General features: G+C 37.7%; 1 long non-coding RNA gene across 2 annotated transcripts in view; it reads right to left on the reverse strand.

Annotated features, from left to right (window-relative positions):
• LOC108351227 (uncharacterized) overlaps window positions 1–15,303 on the reverse strand; it is a 40,011-nt gene that overhangs the window by 10,088 nt on the left and 14,620 nt on the right. The window contains exons 2-4 of one of the 2 annotated variants that reach the window (XR_015623008.1): window positions 11,055–11,163; window positions 6,265–6,356; window positions 4,510–4,605 (exon numbers count right to left, since the gene is read on the reverse strand). This is a non-coding gene — a long non-coding RNA (uncharacterized LOC108351227). The remainder of the gene's footprint in view (window positions 1–4,509; window positions 4,606–6,264; window positions 6,357–11,054; window positions 11,164–15,303) is intronic. The other variant, XR_015623007.1, reaches the window with a different exon arrangement.

The raw sequence follows: 15,303 nt of genomic DNA on the forward strand, positions 1-15,303 counted from the left end.
ATTGCTTTTGGTAAAATGGCCATTTTTACTAAATTAATCCTGCCAATCCATGAGCATGGGAGATCTTTCCATCTTCTGAGGTCTTCTTCAATTTCTTTCCTCAGTGTCTTGAAGTTCTTATTGTACAGATCTTTTACTTGCTTGGTTAAAGTCACACCGAGGTACTTTATATTATTTGGGTCTATTATGAAGGGTGTCGTTTCCCTAATTTCTTTCTCGGCTTGTTTCTCTTTTGTATAGAGGAAGGCAACTTATTTATTTGAGTTAATTTTATACCCAGCCACTTTGCTGAAGTTGTTTATCAGCTTTAGTAGTTCTCTGGTGGAACTTTTGGGATCACTTAAATATACTATCATGTCATCTGCAAATAGTGATATTTTGACCTCTTCTTTTCCGATGTGTATCCCCTTGATCTCCTTTTGTTGTCTGATTGCTCTGGCTAGAACTTCAAGAACTATATTGAATAAGTAGGGAGAGAGTGGGCAGCCTTGTCTAGTCCCTGATTTTAGTGGGATTGCTTCAAGTTTCTCTCCATTTAGTTTAATGTTAGCAACTGGTTTGCTGTATATGGCTTTTACTATGTTTAGGTAGGGGCCTTGAATTCCTATTCTTTCCAGGACTTTTATCATGAAGGGGTGTTGAATTTTGTCAAATGCTTTCTCAGCATCTAATGAAATGATCATGTGGTTCTGTTCTTTCAGTTTGTTTATATGATGGATCACGTTGATGGTTTTCCGTATATTAAACCATCCCTGCATGCCTGGGATGAAGCCTACTTGATCATGGTGGATGATTGTTTTGATGTGCTGTTGAATTCGGTTTTCCAGAATTTTATTGAGTATTTTTGCGTCGATATTCATAAGGGAAATTGGTCTGAAGTTCTCTTTCTTTGTTGTGTCTTTGTGTCGTTTAGGTATAAGAGTAATTGTGGCTTCATAGAAGGAATTCGGTAGGGCTCCATCTGTTTCAATTTTGTGGAATAGTTTGGATAATATTGGTATGAGGTCTTCTATGAAGGTTTGATAGAATTCTGCACTAAACCCGTCTGGACCTGGGCTCTTTTTGGTTGGGAGACCTTTAATGACTGCTTCTATTTCCTTAGGAGTTATGGGGTTGTTTAACTGGTTTATCTGTTCCTGATTTAACTTCGGTACCTGGTATCTGTCTAGGAAATTGTCCATTTCCTGAAGATTTTCAAATTTTGTTGAATATAGGTTTTTATAGTAAGATCTGATGATTTTTTGAATTTCCTCTGAATCTGTAGTTATGTCTCCCTTTTCATTTCTGATTTTGTTAATTTGGACGCACTCTCTGTGTCCTCTCGTTAGTCTGGCTAAGGGTTTATCTATCTTGTTGATTTTCTCAAAGAACCAACTTTTGGTTCTGTTGATTCTTTCTATGGTCCTTTTTGTTTCTACTTGGTTGATTTCAGCTCTGAGTTTGATTATTTCCTGCCTTCTACTCCTCCTGGGTGTATTTGCTTCTTTTTGTTCTAGAGCTTTTAGGTGTGCTGTCAAGCTGCTGACATATGCTCTTTCCTGTTTCTTTCTGCAGGCACTCAGCGCTATGAGTTTTTCTCTTAGCACAGCTTTCATTGTGTCCCATAAGTTTGAGTATGTTGTATCTTCATTTTCATTAAATTCTAAAAAGTTTTTAATTTCTTTCTTTATTTTTTCCTTGACCAGGTTATCATTGAGTAGAGCATTGTTCAATTTCCAAGTATATGTGGGCATTCTTCCCTTATTGTTATTGAAGACCAGTTTTAGGCCGTGGTGGTCCGATAGCACTCATGGGATTATTTCTATCTTTCTGTACCTGTTGAGGCCCGTTTTTTGACCAATTATATGGTCAATTTTGGAGAAAGTACCATGAGGAGCTGAGAAGAAGGTATATCCTTTTGCTTTAGGATAGAATGTTCTATAAATATCCGTTAAGTCCATTTGGCTCATGACTTCTCTTAGTCTGTCGACATCACTGTTTAATTTCTGTTTCCATGATCTGTCCATTGATGAGAGTGGGGTGTTGAAATCTCCCACTATTATTGTGTGAGGTGCAATGTGTGTTTTGAGCTTTAGTAAGGTTTCTTTTACGTATGTAGGTGCCCTTGTATTTGGGGCATAGATATTTAGGATTGAGAGTTCATCTTGGTGGATTTTTCCTTTGATGAATATGAAGTGTCCTTCCTTATCTTTTTTGATGACTTTTAGTTGGAAATTGATTTTATTTGATATTAGAATGGCTACTCCAGCTTGCTTCTTCTGACCATTTGCTTGGAAAGTTGTTTTCCAGCCTTTCACTCTGAGGTAGTGTCTGTCATTGTCTCTGAGGTGTGTTTCCTGTAGCCAGCAGAATGCAGGGTCCTCGTTGCGTATCCAGTTTGTTAATCTATGTCTTTTTATTGGGGAGTTGAGGACATTGATATTGAGAGATATTAAGGAATAGTGATTATTGTTTCCCTTTATATTCATATTTGGATGTGAGGTTATGTTTGTGTGCTTTCATTCTCTTTGTTTTGTTGCCAAGACGATTAGTTTCTTGCTTCTTCTAGGGTATAGCTTGCCTCCTTATGTTGGGCTTTACCATTTATTATCCTTTGTAGTGCTGGATTTGTGGAAAGATATTGTGTAAATTTGGTTTTGTCATGGAATATCTTGGTTTCTCCATCAATGTTAATTGAGAGTTTTGCTGGATACAGTAACCTGGGCTGGCATTTGTGTTCTCTTAGGGTCTGTATGATATCAGTCCAGGATCTTCTGGCCTTCATAGTTTCTGGCGAGAAATCTGGTGTGATTCTGATAGGTCTCCCTTTATATGTTACTTGACCTTTTTCCCTTACTGCTTTTAATATTCTTTCTTTATTTTGTGCGTTTGGTGTTTTGACAATTATGTGACGGGAGGTGTTTCTTTTCTGGTCCAATCTATTTGGAGTTCTGTAGGCTTCTTGTATGTCTATGGGTATCTCTTTTTTTAGGTTAGGGAAGTTTTCTTCTATGATTTTGTTGAAGATATTTACTGGTCCTTTGAGCTGGGAGTCTTCACTCTCTTCTATACCTATTATCCTTAGGTTTGATCTTCTCATTGAGTCCTGTATTTCCTGTATGTTTTGGACCAGTAGCTTTTTCTGCTTTACATTATCTTTGACAGTTGAGTCAATGATTTCTATGGAGTCTTCTGCTCCTGAGATTCTCTCTTCCATCTCTTGTATTCTGTTGGTGAAGCTTGTATCTACAGCTCCTTGTCTCTTCTTTTGGTTTTCTATATCCAGGGTTGTTTCCATGTGTTCTTTCTTGATTGCTTCTATTTCCATTTTTAATTCCTTCAACTGTTTGATTGTGTTTTCCTGGAATTCTTTCAGGGATTTTTGTGTCTCCTCTCTATGGGCTTCTACTTGTTTATTTATGTTTTCCTGGAATTCTTTCAGGGATTTTTGCGATTCAGGCATTTTTGCGATTCCTCTCTGTAGGCTTCTACTTGTTCTCTAAGGGAGTTCTTCATGTCTTTCTTGAAGTCCTCCAGCATCATGATCAAATATGATTTTGAAACTAGATCTTGCTTTTCCGGTGTGTTTGGATATTCCGTGTTTGCTTTGGTGGGAGAATTGGGCTCCGATGATGCCATGTAGTCTTGGTTTCTGTTGCTTGTGTTCCTGCGCTTGCCTCTCGCCATCAGATTATCTCTAGTGTTACTTTGTTCTGCTATTTCTGACAGTGGCTAGACTGTCCTATAAGCCTGTGTGTCAGGAGTGCTGTAGCCCTGTTTTCCTCTCTTTCACTCAGTTATGGGGACAGAGTGTTCTGCTTTTGGGCGTGTAGTTTTTCCTCTCTACAGGTCTTCAGCTGTTCCTGTGGGCCTGTGTCTTGAGTTCACCAGGCAGCTTTCTTGCAGCAGAAAATTTGGTCTTACCTGTGGTCCCGAGGCTCAAGTTCGCTCGTGGGGTGCTGCCCACGGGCTCTCTGCAGCGGCAGCAACCAGGAAGACCTGTGCCGCCCCTTCCGGGAGCTTCAGTGCACCAGGGTTCCAGATGGTCTTTGGCTTTTTCCTCTGGCATCCGAGATGTGTGTGCAGGGAGCAGTCTCTTCTGGTTTCCCAGGCTTGTCTGCCTCTCTGAAGGTTTAGCTCTCCCTCCCACGGGATTTGGGTGCAGAGAACTGTTTATCCGGTCTGTTTCTTTCCGGTTCCGGCGGTGTCTCAGGCAGTGGTCCTGCCGCTCCTGGGCCCTCCCCCACGGGAGCCCAGAGGCCTTATACAATTTCCTCTTGGGCCAGGGATGTGGGCAGGGGTGAGCAGTGTTGGTGGTCTCTTCCGCTCTGCAGCCTCAGGAGTGCCCACCTGACCAGGCGGTTGGGTCTCTCTCTCACAGGGTCTGGGAGCAGAGAGCTGCTGTGGGCCGGGATCCGCGGGTGTGGGACTTCCGGTAAACACAGAACGTGCCCGGTCCTAGAGAAATTCTGCTTCCGTGTGTCCCAAGCTCACCAGGCAGCTTTCTTGCAGCAGAAAATTTGGTCTTACCTGTGGTCCCGAGGCTCAGGTTCGCTCGTGGGGTGCTGCCCAGGGGCTCTCTGCAGCGGCAGCAACCAGGAAGACCTGTGATTCTGCCTTTTATCTCTAAGAAAAGAGGTCAGTCAAGGTTACTACATCAAGCTCCTCATATCTAAACTACAAACATTGAAATATTAGTTATCAAACTGGCTTATGACTATAAAACAAAACGTAAAACCAGAGCAAAACAAAAGGACATCTTAAAGTCTCTGTAAAAATGAGTATGAGGTTTACTTAAAACAACAGTAAGAAATAGTTTGACAAGATAAAAAAATGTGATGTTAATTTATTTCACCCATTATAAATTTTGATTCAGTATTCTATATTTACATTGATAAAATTGGCCACTTGTTTTACCTTATCTTATGTGTAAAGTTTTCACTTAAAGGTTTTAAATATACATACAACATACAAATGCACACCTGTACAAACATATGATTTCTGGGTAGATTTTCTATAAGTTAGTTTTGATGTATATTATAAGAAATAATTACACGATGAAGTCATTCTGAAAAGGGTTAAATTCAAGTTGGTTTGTAAGTACGTTCTTATAAAAAGCTAATTGGAACCCTTTCAATATATAGAAATTAAACACATCTTTAAAATCTACTCAATTTAAATTTGTTTGTGTAGTGATTACTTTTCTGTAACCATGTAACCATGGTCAAAGCAACATAGAGGAAACAAAAGTTGACTTGGGCTTATGTTCTTAAGTGGGAAGAGTGAGGGATACTAAGAAAGGATAAGTAAGCAGTAGACATAGCAGTCAGAACAGGAAACAACTGCTCAGACCCAGAACTGAAAGCATGGAGTAGTAGATGAATTTCAAGTGTCATAAGAATTTTAACCTCAATATCCATCCTCCACTGGCATACTGCCTCCAGCAAGAGTACATTAAGTAACCCTCCCCCAAATAATGCTACCAGCTGGGAACCAGGTGTTCAAATTACTATGGGGGGGGGACACTTCTTGTACAAACTACCACAATTCGTAAGAGGAAATCCAAATGTCTTCAGGATTCATATCATGTTTTGCCTGTATTTGTAATTGTAGATACTTAACATACAATATATCATCATGCCTTCTGTGTTTCACATAAAGCTTCCCTCATTTTCAGTAAAACATCAAAATTTGTTTCTTAGATCACTTTTCTAAATTCAGAGTCTTAAAAATCCATGTGAGTATGAAGTATAAAAAATGACTAGAAAGTGTTAAAAGTACAGAAATATATTTGATAAAAAATAGAGAGAATAGGAATTGTACTTCATATAATTTTACATATTAAAATAAAATTATGATGTAAAAGGTTGTTTCACAATGGAAATAGATAAACATTATATTGGAAAGTTGAAGTATAGCATAAAATTATGTCATGACGATAAAATTTAAGATAATATGTAATCATATAATTACATTTGAGGCTATAAGAGTATTAAAATTTCATAGGTATCAATTAGAGTCATTGATATTAACTGAAACACAACTTTCTGCCTTAAATGGTAGTAGCTTGTAGCTGTAGAAAATGGCTAAGAGATCAAGCATTTTATGTTTTGTATTTTTACTGGATAGAATATTTGAAACATGAAATGTTTTATTTGTATGTCTAAAACAGGAAGATATAAATTTGTCTTAATGCTAAGCTTGCATGTTTTTACATTGCTGTAAAGAGGCACCATGAACAAGGCAACACAAAGAAAGGACAACATTCAATTGGGACTGGCTTACCGAGTCAGAAGTTCAGACCATTATTGTCATGGCAGGAAGAATGTCACCATTCCAGGCTGGTACTGGAAGAGCTGAGAATTTTACATCTTGTTCTGAAGGTAAATAGAAGAAGACTACTGTCTTCTAGGCAGTAGGAGGAAGGTATCAAAGCCCACCCTTACAGGGACTCACTTCCTCCAACAAAACCACATCTACTAAGAGTGCCACTCCCTGGGCCAAGCATATTCAAACTACCACATCTACCATGGGGTGAAATAATCTCTTGAAGAAAGCCTCCACCTTAGCAACAGGGAAGAATGTATTTAAAAGTATTATTCCTACCCACACAGGTATTGATACATTATGTAATAATAGAACTCACTTACGATAGACAAACATTTGAGTCTGTTTACATAAACTGATCTATTATACACGTTTTTATTGAATTTACTATTTTTATCACTCTACAGTCATAGAATGTTAAAACATAAAATAGCACTAAAAAATAAATTAGCAAAAGTGACTGAAGTATTATCTACCTTATGCAATGAAACTCCCATTAATTCTCTTATGATATGCCTCTTTGGAAAATATCCTTATAAGTACTAGACATTCCACAAAAATTGGCAAAGACCTCACTGCTAAACAAGATATATTATACAACACTATAAGGGATTTAAAAAAAAACAACTAAAAAGTAACAGGATATCCATATGGCCCTTCAAAACCCCAGTAACATCTTAGAAGAACAGGCTGCAAGAATATAAGAGATGGGTGATTATTAAGATGCATGAAAGGGATGAATCATAGGTAACATGCTGAGAAGTGTTAAGGGCATGGTTTAGCCAGGACACTCAAAAACTCTTAAATTTTGCGATAGTGTATATTAATTCCCATAAAACAATACCACTAACATAAGAGAGGATAGCAAGGCAAATTCGAATATTACAGACAATTTTTAAAAAGGTCTCAATACAAAGTATTTAGAAATACGTTATTAACTAGAGTGAATAGAAGTATTGGAGGGTTTTGTGTTCAGAGTTTGTTCTGGAGTCGTTGACATGACTAAAGATGAGTACTGTGCAGCTCTTCTGAAGTTGATATAGATATGTTCTCAAAAGCAGGTAACACACATTTCAGGTGATAATTACAAACCCAAACGTATAATCTCTGAAATCTTACAACTGGAAGGGAAGTATTGACATCCCTCCTGGTTTTGTTTATTGGATATTTTTATTTGCATTTCAAATGTTATTCCCTTTCCTAGTTTCCTGGAAATAAGCCCCCTATCCCATCCCCCCTTCTTCTATAAAAGTGTTCTCCTCCCTATCCATCCCCTCTTCCAGTACCCCCTAGCCAACATTCCCCTACACTGGAGGGTCCAGCCTTGGCAGAACCAAGGGCTTCTCCTTCCATTGGTGCTCAACATAGAGGGTGAAAGGCCTCGCTGGGCCTCCGTTCACTGAGGGGAGCAAAGAGCACAGTCATGGTCTTCTGGACCAAAGGAATTCATTTTATTCAGTAATGCAATCAATGATGTGTTAGTCATAATCCCATGGATAGCAGCACATCCGTATGCATGCTAATGGCCTTGGTTAAACTCAGTGAGTCATGAGACAAAAACATGAACAAAACAAAAATAGTAACTGACAATTAAGAATTGGTTAGAGTCTTTTCCCTGTGAGCTCCAGGGATTTAGAGAGCTAAGCTAAATGCATAGGGGTGAAATAAGGTTATTGCACCAATTAGAAAAGGCATTAACTTGGTCCAGAACTAATGGGATGGCCAACCAATTGCTGTTCCAGATTGATACCCATGTCACCAGAGGTAGCTCACACCAACATTGCCTGAAGAGCCAGGACCCTGAGGCTGGAATGCCCACAGACCTAAAATAAAACTAAACATAACCTGAAAAAAAAGTCAATGAAATAATTCCTAATAATATTCTTCTGTACTTACTATACTTTAAACAGGAGCCTAGAATAATCATCAATCAGAGAAGCTTCATCCAGCACCTGAAGGAAAAAGATGTAGAGTTCCATAGACAAACTGTAGGTGGAGTTCAGGGAATTCTGAAGAACAGGAGAAAGGAGTCAGATGAGTCAATGACCCCATAAGAAAAATCCACAAAATCAACTAACATGGGCTCATAGGTGTTCACAGAGATTGACCAAATAATAAGAGAGCCTGTGGTTGTATAAGCTAGGCCTTTTGATGGTTGGATAGCTTGGCTTGTGGTACTCCTTACAGTGGGAGTCAAGTCTGTCTTTGTCTGAAAGAAAAGACATCACATCAAGGATCTCCTCAAACCTGATGGGACGGACTTTCGTGAGCAGTGTAATAAATGCAGATCTGACTTTGCCAGACACCTATTTCCATGTTCTTTTGTTTCAAGGCAAAGAAGTAGACCAGAAATTAGGTTACTGAGTTGAAGAATAAGGACCAGAAGTATTAGACTGTGAATCATGTGACACTTTATAAGTCATCTATATAAAACCAGCCTTTTCTAGTTTGTACATTGAAGGACTTTCTTAAGAAAGCTCGATTTTTTGCATGAAGCTCAATGGTAACCAACAGATTAGGAAAAGATCTTTAACAATCTTACATCTGATAGAAGGCTAATATTGAAAATATACAAAGAACTCAAGAAGATAGACTCCAGAGAGCCAAATAACCCTATTAGAAAATGGGGACAGAGCTAAACAAAGAATTCTCAGCTTAGGAATATTGAATGGCTGAGAAGCACCTAAAGAAATGCTCAACATCCTGAGTCATCAGGGAAATGCAAATCAAAAAACCCTGAGAGTCCACCTCATACCAGTCAGAATGGCTAAGTTCCAAAACTCAGATAACAAAAGATGCTGGTGAGGATGAAGAGAAAGAGGAACACTCCCTCATTATTGGTGGGATTGCAAACTGGCAAAACCACTCTGGATATCAGTCTGGAGGTTCCTCAGAAAATTGGACTTTGCATTACCTGAGGACCCAGCCATTCCTCTCCTGGGCATATAGACAAAAGATACTCCAACATACAACAAAGATACATGTTCCACTATGTTCATAACAGCCTTATTTATGATAGCCAGAAGCTGGAAAGAACCCAAATGGCCTTCAACAGAGGAATGGATACAGAAAATATGATATATCTACACAATGGAGTACTATTCACCTATCAAAAATAATCACTTCACAAAATTCATAGGCAAATGGATTGAACTAGAAAATATCATCCTGAGTAAGGTAACCCAGTCACAGAAAAACACATATAGTATGTATTAACTGATAAGTGAATATTAGCCCAAAAGCTGGAATCATCCAAGATACAATTCATAGACCATATGAAGCTCAAGAAGAAGGATGACCAAAGTGTGGATGCCTGACTATTTCTTAAAAGGGAGAACAAAAATATGCATAGGAGGGGATATGGAGGCAAAGTTTGGAGCAGCAACTGAAGAAACAGCCATTCAGAGTCTTCCCCACATGTATATACAGGCATATATATATATAGTCACCAAGACTAGATAAGTTTGATGAAGCTAAGAAGGCATGCTGACAGGAACCATATAGATGTCTACTGAGAGACACAGCCAAATCATGTCAAATACAGAGGTAAATGCTAACAGTAAACCAGTTAACTGAGAATGGGACCCACATTGGAGGAATTAGAGAAAGGATTGAGTTAAAGGGGCTTGCAACCCCATAAGAACAACAATTCTAACCAGCCAGAGCTCCCAGAGACTAAAACACTACCCAAAGACTAACCCATGGACTAACCCATGGCTTCAACTGCATATGTAGCAGAGAAAGTCCTTGTTGAACACTAACGGAAGGAGAAGCCCTTCGTTCTGCCAAGGTTGGACCATCAGTGTAGGGGAATGTCGTTTGGGGGCGGGGGTGAGAAAAAAGGTTTGATGGGGAGGGGAATGCCCTTATAGAAGAAGGGAAGGGGATAGTGGACTTATTTCTGGGAAATCTGGAAAGAGAAAAACATTTGAGATGTAAATTAAAAAATATCCAATTTAAAAAAACAAAGAAAGGGATGTCAATACTTCCCTTGCATTTGTAAGATGTCAGAGATTATATTTTCGTTGTATTATTATTATTTGAAATGCATGCTACCTGCTTTTGAGAACATATCTATATCAACTTCAGAAGAGCTGCACAGTACTCATCTTTAGTCATGTCAACAACTCCAGAACAAACTCTGAACACAAAACCCTCCAATACTTCTATTCACTCTAGTTAATAACGTATTTCTAAATACTTTGTATTGAGACCTTTTTAAAAATTGTCTGTAATATTCGAATTTGCCTTGCTATACTATCTTATATTATAAATATGAAGGTGGCCTTACTTTTTGCAAACCAAAACCTAAGGATGATATTATTAGGTCCTTTAAAAATATTGTTTTGGTTATTATTGTTTGCTTTCTGACCTCCTACTACATGTTTAGAAAATTTTAATCATTTTCTTAGAGTCACAAAAGAAGCCTTTCATTATTCAGTATAAATTGGCTTTAAACAATTCTAGTTTTAGACCAACAGACAAGTTTTAAACCTTCAAAAGGAACCTTTGCTTGGGGGACACTCTGTACTCTATTGTGGCAATGGAATCCATGTTGCTGGCAACAGAGTTCATGGTGTTTTCATGTGCTACACATAGAGCTATAGGTACTGCTCAGAGAATTTTAAGATTGCCTAAAATTAACATATGTAAAAAGATACATATTTAAATACATTTATGTTCAAACATAGAACACATAGATAAAATATGAGAAACAAAGAGTGGACTTGTGGCTTAAGAAACTGCACCTTAAGAATGTATACACCAATTAAACGACTCTTCAAAGCATCCCTTGGTATAATCAGCTGGTGTGTTAGTTGGTTGTCTTCTTGTTTATAAACATGTAAGCAAATGAACCTAAGGAAAGAAGCACTTGTGTTTATTCTCATGCTGAGGATACATCTCTGGTGGTGGGGAAGTCATTGCACTTGGGGTTTGTGGCAGCTGTTTTCACTGCATATGCAGCCAGGAACAGACACTCATGAATGGGATTACTCATTTCCCCTTTTCCTTTTTATTAAGTCCAGGACTCCAGGCCATGGAATGGTGCCACCCACATTTAGGATCAATTTTCTCACTTTAATTAATCTAATCTAGAAAATCCACCAAGACGTGCCCAGAGGTTAGTTTTCATGGTGATTCTAAATCCCATCAGATTGATAATCAAGACTAACTATCACAGATGGGATTGAAAAAATACTAAATAACATTCATATTTTCTCTAATAGGAAGTAGGTAAGCAGTATTACAAAATGACTCCTATTGGATTCCCACTTCCTTTTAGACTCTCAGTCAGAATGGCATTCGGTTATGGACAATTTTGTGGAATCATATTTCTCACAAGTCTCATCTCTTGTCTTTATCATTATCATTACTAATATTTGGCATATGGAAAAAGGATCATTTTTTCTTTTTTCCCATCTTTATTAAATTGGGTATTTCTTCTTTACACTTCAAATGTTATTCCCTAGGCCAACATCCCCTAACCCTTTCCACTCCCCTTCTATATGGGTGTTCCCCTCTCCATGCCCCCCCATTACTGCCCTCCCCTCAAGAATCCCGTTCACTGGGAGTCCAGCCTTGGCAGGACCAAGGGCTTCCCCTTCCACTGGTGCTCTCACTAGGGTATTCATTGCTACCTATGCAGTTGGAGCCCAGGGTCAGTCCATGTGTAGTCTTTGGGTAGTGGCTTAGTCCCTGGAAGCTCTGGTTGGTTGGCATTGAAAAGGATAATTTTATTGGAAAAAGCATGAAATAGTATTGTTATTATCTAATTTCCTCTATAATATGACCATTTTCTTTCCAAACTGCAATATGATCTAATGCCAGAATAATAAGACAATGAAATTATTAGTCACAATAAGAGTCAAAATTATTTGGATCTTAAAAATCAATACTTCCTAAAATTAGACCTAGCTACTCCATATGACATTATTACTAGAAAATAAATTTTATGGGTAATAAAAGGATAAAGTCAATGAATCCTTTCAGAAACTCCAAACATCTCCATTTCATGAAGTTATAAGTGACTATAGACACAAAGTAAAAATAGCCTAGGAAAAGGATGTGATAAACATAGATGATTTATTTAATTAATGAGAATGCTATTTTATTGTCTTTATCCTCTTGGTTATAGATATTCTTTGTTTGGGCTTAATTATTATATTTTATCTAAATGCAAACTGTCAGATGTCAAGAGTGGAAAGACAGGAAACTCAGACGCAGATCTTGATAACTAATAATACTACAGCCCAGAGGCTGTTTTCTAAATGACTTTAACAAGTCTCTCTCTCTCTCTCTCTCTCTCTCTCTCTCTCTCTCTCTCTCTCTCTCTCTCTCTCTCTCAGCCTATATATATTCCTACCTACCTATTCTTATTTCTATCATATCTTAATACTGAGCCAGGTTGTTATCAAGAGAAAAAATACGGTTTCATGTGCATAAACATAATGCTTAGGAGAGAGAATTATGAGTTTATGTTTCCTGAAAGAGTCTTTGGTGTAGGTCCTGCAGCTTGATTTATGGACTAGAAATTCTTTATTGTGGTAATTTGGAAAGTTGTAGATTGAAAGCCAAATTTACCATGGGCTTTGTTTGGTGCCATTTATCACCTACCTCTGTATCTGATCTGAAATCCCTTTTACTCTCAGGTAAAACTTGTAGAATGTCTTTATAGTAGACAACCAATATCTTTAAGAAGGGAACTAAAAATCTTATCACTTACTATTTGAATCAAACTGTAGAATTTTCATTGGTTGACTATCCCTTGCAGCCCACATCTGTGTGTTTGGTACATCCATTGATTTATGACTATTTTCCTGATTCCAAAAGTTTGTGCAACTACTTTCATAATTCTACATGCCAAATTACCTGAATCTGTTTATCTTTCCTGTCATCACTCATGATAGAGTCATAAACTCCCTCTTATTACTTTGTTGTGAAAGATGTGTGTTACATCACCAAAAAGTAGCTTTATAGACAAACCTATGGGTATAAAATTTGAAGGTAATTATGAATAAAAAATTGCAATGTGTACTCACCTGGTGAATTGGAGGCCACATTTTAGATAACTCATTAACAAAAAGGAGTTAAAATTATGCAATACCGCTGGGATATACCTGTTAAATACTATTTTAGCATGAGAGTATGACTTTTTGGGGGTTATGTTCTTAATACAAGCATCCCATACCCACCATGAAAAAAAAAGATGACTTTGGTCCACATTTAAAGCAATAAAATAACAAGAATAACACAACGATAGCTAGAACTATAATAATTGGTCTACTAACACTTTACTTTCTAGAGGAATGGGGATGGGCAGTTCAGAAGATCCATACATAGCATTCCAGCTCATATATTCACTTATACCTCAGATGCATTTGACCTTTGGAGGTACTAGAGCACATAAAAGATGAAAGGCTAATTGAAAGAGAGGATTCCCAGGTATTAAGAGTTCAGAGAGTCATCGTACATCCAACAGGCTGGGGTGGGGCCCTTTTAAATGATGTAGCTGCTTTGGGATCAACTATATGTCTGGCCAGTCATGGATGCACTACTTTTTCTTCTGGACAAAGAGACACGTGCTCATTTGAAATTAGTATCCACATGTCAAAGTGTCAACAACACATGCAGGTAGCTCTGCAAGCTCAATATAAACATGGCAAAGAGTCAGAGCCACCAACAAATGAGCACCAATTATGTTGATTTAAACAAAACCTCAAATGCTTGGCTTTAGCAATGAAGACTCAGGAGCCAGATGCTGGGATGGAAGCCTGCTAGCTCAGAGAGGCAGAAAAAGTGTTTACCTGACATTCCTCCTCAGCTGATGTCCCAAAATATCCATATAAACACACACACACACACACACACACACACACACACACACACACACACACACAAACACACAAACACAAACAGCAAAAAGAAGAAATATAAACAAACAAAAAACTCAAAATAAATGTTTTTTTGCATCTACTTTCTATGTGTGTCTATATCCCTCACCCTGAATTTCTCTTAGTATCTATGTTTTTTTTTCCTGTGTTCACTTCCTGTCAACTGGTTGCTTGCTCTCCCTCTTAACCATGAATTAACTTTATTTCATCTTGGTCACCATAAACACAAGATCTGGGATTAAAGGTGTATATTAGGGTTGATCCACACCACAGCTGGAAACAGGGTTTCTCAGGAAATAACACAATCTCTGAGTTCACAGTGTAATTAAATATCTTGGAACACCACTCATTATTCCACCATTGAAAGTTATATGCCTATGGCTCTGGAAATATTTCTCTTGACTACAAAATCACACCCCACTCCCACCTTCCCGCACAAACAGTGTAAACCAGAAACAAAGCTATTGCTTCATGTCTCCCTTTTTCTTTCTTTTTTGTGGTTTAATTGGATGCATGACTATGTTTTTATTCTGTTTGGAGATTACAGTTTTTATATCTTATGGCACCTGCACTTATTTTCTCTTCCATCTAATGTTTATTATTTTTTTCTTTCCAACTTGTCACATTTTATGACTCCTTGCACTATTTTGTACATTAATTGTTACTACATCTTAATGTTCATCTCAACAATATAGATCTCTGTAAATCTCCTTCATGATTTCAAACAAGAAAGATATTTTCTACAGGGGTTAGAGAGATAGCTCAGTAGTTAAAAGCCGACCACCTTTTCAGAGGGTGAATTTGTAGTACCCTGGTAGCTTAGAACAATAATGTCAATCCAGGATTCCATGGAATCCAATTCCTTCTCACCTCTGTAGGTACTCGGCACATGAAAATTTCATACACATACATGCAGACAAAGCACCAATACATATAAAAATAAGATATAATTAAATTCTATCCATGTTTTTATATCTAAAAATGACAACTCCAAAATATTTTTCAGATGGTATCTCCTATTCTCCTTTTCTTCATCTCTTCTTCGTTTGTCACTTAAACATTGATCATCTTATTAAATGCTGAGAAAGCATTTGACAAAGCTCAA

Source organism: Rattus norvegicus, chromosome 6 (assembly GCF_021556685.1).
Source record: "Rattus norvegicus strain SHRSP/BbbUtx chromosome 6, alternate assembly SHRSP_T2T, whole genome shotgun sequence".
NCBI lineage: Eukaryota > Metazoa > Chordata > Mammalia > Rodentia > Muridae > Rattus > Rattus norvegicus.